This window comes from Kogia breviceps, chromosome X (genome assembly GCF_026419965.1).
Source record: "Kogia breviceps isolate mKogBre1 chromosome X, mKogBre1 haplotype 1, whole genome shotgun sequence".
Taxonomy (NCBI): Eukaryota; Metazoa; Chordata; class Mammalia; order Artiodactyla; family Physeteridae; genus Kogia; species Kogia breviceps.
Window position 1 is genome coordinate 100,572,399 of NC_081330.1, and position 5,089 is coordinate 100,577,487.

The window sequence follows — 5,089 nt, forward strand, 5'->3', positions numbered from 1 at the left end:
CCCCAGGCCTCGTGAAACCTCTGGGTCATCATGCTGACTCGTCCTTCCTCTTCCAGGCACTTGAATTAGCCAGCAGGATTCGAATCCTACCCAGGACCCCACCCTTATTTTTGGTCAGTTATTTTCCTGTTTCTTCTCCCTTCACCCAGAACAAAGCCCTATCCTAAAGCCAAAGTTATCAGTGTGGGACCTGACCATCCTGTCTGCCTTTTGCTATTCCCTGTTCTTCTCCAGGGATGGAGTCTGTCTCTGTGCCTTCAAATGGCTGGGGTCTTCACCAGTGGCAGATGTTCAGGAAACACCTTCCCAAACCCTAAGGATTTGGCCAACTTCTGAAGTCCTTGCTGAGACCCACCTAAAAAGTTCTTGAAGTAAGACAAGGCTGCAGGACCTAATGGACACCACCTGAGCCTTTGGATGACTTTTCCAGGGAAGTTGGGCAGCTCCTCAAGTAAACATTCCAGCACATCCCGGGGGCCTCTAGTGCTGCTCAGGCACTCATAGGGATGGCATGCTTGAGTCTGCACAAGTCCTGCTGCTGTGCTAGGATCTTAGTCTCTTTCTGCTCTCTCCAGCCCCGCCCAGCCTTCCCACGTCGTCTGCATCCATTCACACCAATGACCTGGCAGTCACCTCATCCAGGGTCTTTGTTTGGTGTGGCCTTGTAGCGGTCATTACTGATGCCTCACATCCCCCTGGTTCACTTCTCAGGTCCCCTGCCACTGGGCTTGTCAGTTCCCACGTGTCCTTGTTGCTTCCCACCTCAAGCACCTGCCTCTCTCTGCTTCTCTGTCTCGGGAATTTCAGTAGCATCAAAGAAGCTTGCTCAGCCCTAAGCAAAGACAGCCCAGAAGGGCAAGAGATTTGACGCCCTCACAGGCGCTTTTTTAATTTTGCCACACCACGCAGCATGTGGGACCTTCGTTCCCCAACCAGGGATCGAACCCACACCCCCTGCATTGGAAGCACAGTCTTAAACTTTTTTTGGTTTCTTTCTTTTTTTTTTCCATAGGGGCAATATTTAACCAATAGGAGATCAGAGTCAGTGGACTACATATTCCAGCTTCCTCAGTGGGATAATTCTAAGGGACCCTGTAGTAAGGTGAATGGTGACCACCCCCCAAAAGAGATGTCCAAGTGGAACCTGTGAGTGTGTCCTTATTTGGAAAAAGGGTCTTTGCAGACATAGTTAAGGATTTCGAGATGAAATCATCCTGGATTAGGGTGGGTCTTAAATCTAATGACAAGTACCTTACAAAAGAAGAAATGAGAAGACAGAGAAGGTGACATGAAGACAGAGGCAGAAATTGGAGTGATGCATCTACAAGCCAAGGAGTGCTGGCAAACCACCAGGAGCTAGGAGGGACTCAGGGAACAGATTCTTCCTCAGAGGCTCCAGAAGGAACCAATCCTGCTGACACCTTGATTTCAAACTTGTGGTCTCCAGAACTATGAGAGAATAAGGCTCATTGTTTTAACCCACAAAGTTTGTGATTATTTATTACAGCAGCCTTAGGAAACTAACATAGGTTTCTACACTGTTTCTCAGAGAGTTCCTAGGGATCTGAGCTCCAGTTGCCCACAAGGATAACCCACACCTTAATGTATCTTTCATTGGCCTCTTTTTCCAGTCTCACTTTTCCCACCTCCCTCATTTGAGCTTCGTGGGATCTGCATCCAAGTCCTCATTTCAAGGTCTGCTTTTGCGACAACCAAAAATAAGACATGCATATTGAAGAGAATGCTTCTGCCAATAACTCCAGATCTGACCAGTAATATTATTACTAGGGTTTGCTGCCCTCTCTTTTTCCTTCTTCTTTCATGTCTGTTTGGTTTCTTTCAGTCAGTGGTGTTTGATTCATTCACTCTCTCTGTACGGCTAGAGGGAGGATTTGTCTGTCCCTTAGAAAACCAAAAAGTTGAGACAGAATAGGTTTGGCTTCTAGGAATGCTCTGAGAAATACCATTTCCTCAGGAAACAAACAACCTTGCCTCTTTGCTATGGTACCACCAGTGCCTTTACCACCAAAGCATCTCAAAGCTATAATGGTTCAAAAGCAATCCATGATCTCAGGCTTTTAAGCCTGAACTGCTTATTCTATCTATTCCATCAAGGTCACACTGGAACCTCCCCAAATTGTGTGTCCTTCCCTCTGGGTCTATTTGACCTTTGGATTCCAGCCATGTCCACCACTGGACAAGCCTGCTACTGACAGGGTCATGGGTGAGACAAATGTGTTTGTTCCTCTTCATGTATTTGATGCTGTCTTTGAGCACATTCTAAAGCAGTGGGATTTGGGCATTAGTTTCTGACCTTCATTATCTGAGCTGCCTGCTCTTCTCTGTTAGAACTCATAGATATTTAAAGTGAACTGTTAGTCTCACATAAAAGTTTAGGAAAGTTTACAGTCAGAGAGTAGTCCAAAGTCTATTCATTTATCACCTGCCATCTATTTTCTAGTTCAGGTGAGAAAGATGTATTTTTCCTGCTTTTTTTTTTTTTTTTTTTTTTTTTTTTGCGGTACGCGGGCCTCTCACCGCTGTGGCCTCTCCCGTTGCGGAGCACAGGCTCCGGACGCACAGGCCCAGCGGCCATGGCTCACGGGCCCAGCCGCTCCGCGGCACGTGGGATCCTCCCGGACCAGGGCACGAACCTGCGTCCCCTGCATCGGCAGGCGGACTCTCAACCACCGCGCCGCCAGGGAAGCCCTTTTTCCTGCTTTTATTTTGCTTCCATTCTAATTCAAAAGTTTTGACTCATTCATCTATTCTGACGCCATTTTGCTTTCCCACATGTAGAATTCTTGACTCTTGGATACAGTGAGAAAAAAACCTGGGTATGAAAGTAGAGAAAGATTCTTGGATACTTACAAGTTAAAACGGAAGGGATCTAAAAGATAACACAATCCAGCCGCTTTGCTTTATAGGTGGGGAAACTGATGCTCAGAGAGATGAAATGACTTCCCCAAGCTCAAATGACTAACCGCAAAGTGAGCTACAGAACTTGGAGGAGAAATGCAACCCTACAGGCCACAGTGCTTCCATGACCAAGTGGGTTGGAAACTGAAAACCAATGCTTTTCCAGTATCTCCAACTGCCCAGGCTGAGGCTGCTGTCTGTTGTCTAAGTCAGGTTTATTACTTCCTTCTTTCAACCGTGCTTTAAAACATCTCTTCTTGTATTCTCATCTCTTAACGGAGACATTATTCAATAGGGAGCTCACTTTCTGTTGTCTGCAAGTTCCCTTTGTAAAACATGAAGCAGTCAATATTTTTTTTAAAATCCAGTTATTAGATAAACCTACCATTAACTGAACATATTCCCTTAGAATTTCCCCAGAATGTTTAACTATTTTTGCCCAGCGTGGGGACAATGGCTCACACTGGATATGCCATCACCAATGTTCCCCATCACACTGAGGCCAGAACAGAGGTTTTCTTCCAGCCTAAAACAGGGAGGTGCCATCCATTTGTTAAAATGAAATAAATGTTCTCTGCAGCTTGGGCTCCCGGGCAGTAGACAAGCCAAATAAATGCAGAATCGCTCTTTTTTTTTTTTTTACTCCAATTCTATGGTTTCAGACAGAATACAATATCTATCCATTGTCTAACACAGCCCGTTAGCCACCTGGCTGACAAAAAATAATCTTAAATGGACATTTTGAAGATGGGTCAGCCCATGGCTTTTTTCTCATAGGTTTCAATCTTAATAGAAAACTATACTTAGCATTTATGGAACCTTGTCAGTCAAAAATCAGGGGCCGTACTGAGTCACAATCCCTTTTTGCTAAGCGCAAAAGTAGCACTTGGATGCTGTTATTTTTACTATCATTATCAATATTATTTTTGAGAACACAGTATGATGAGCAACCTAATTTTTTTTAGCATTGACTCATTTTTTTAATCAAAAGCCTATGAAAATTACCAGCTGTGCAGGCTTTGAGCCTCACTTCTCTCATCTATAAAAAGTGGAAAATAATATCCACCTGGCAGAGTTATGAGGGTTAAACAAGAGAGCATTTGTCAAATGATTACCTGATACAGAATCAGTGTTTCTCAAAGATAAGGAGATCTTTCTTTCCTCTTAAGCATATAATCATTCTGGTAGTCAGTTTTTCCTTCCTCCCACAAAAATTCAAGGATGGTCCCTAGACAACCACAGCAAGCAACCCAAGGTTTTTCTCATAACAGGAGGACAATGAATTTTGTTGAATAAATTGAAATGAAGCTTGATGTAACATCTTTCCCTAGATTGGGCTATAGAACTGTCTCATTATTGAAGGCCATTGACCCAAAAAAATCAATCAAAGGCTCTGAACTACAATGTAAATTAGCATTCTTTTAGAGAAAGACACAGGAAAGGCTGAATCCATATCATTTCAAAAATCAAGAAAAGGTGTCTCTGCTCCCAGTATGGTTGAGTAAGCTCCTACTGGACTAACTTTCCCATAGATAACAGCTATAAACTCTGGGAAAAAAAACCACACACACACAAAGAAACCCCAGCTACCTGAAGGCTCTGGAGAGTGAGCAAAAATAAGAAAATTCCACTGGGGAATCAACCTTGGGAAGCAGGGAAAACATAGAATGAGCTTCTGCTGTTTATAGCTCTTAGCCTGAGAATAGGCTGTAGTCAACACTGCAGAGGGCTGTTAAAACTCCCATTGAAAATCCATTTGGGGAATTCCCTGGTAGTCCAGTGGTTAGGACTTGGTGCTTTCACTGCCGTGGCCCAGGTTCGATCCCTGGCCAGGGAACTAAAATCCTGCAAGCTGTGTGGTGCAGCACAGCCAAAAAAAAGAAAAAAAGAAAGAAAGAAAGAAAATCCAGTTTTTCTAGTCTGAAATGTTCAGGGCAACTCATACCCACAGTCACTAACTACAGTGTGAGAGAAAAATCCTAGAATGAAGTTATCCAGAGAAGAGAAAGTCTAAATTCTATGTGTATCCTTTGCCCAAACCTCCAGCTGACCCCTGAACCACGGACACAGGGAAGACACAAAGTACCCCAGCTAAGGACAAAATAATTATATTGACATCTGAGATACTACCTAAGAGATAGAGTTTGCAGTTTAAGTCCAACCAATTTAA

At 43.8% G+C, this 5,089-nt stretch overlaps 1 non-coding gene across 1 annotated transcript; it reads left to right on the forward strand.

Annotated features, from left to right (window-relative positions):
* The first annotated feature begins 4,684 nt into the window (after positions 1-4,684).
* Positions 4,685-4,756, forward strand: TRNAE-UUC (transfer RNA glutamic acid (anticodon UUC)). Its single transcript has one exon. It is a non-coding gene; the product is annotated as a tRNA-Glu (tRNA).
* Positions 4,757-5,089: the final 333 nt, after the last annotated feature.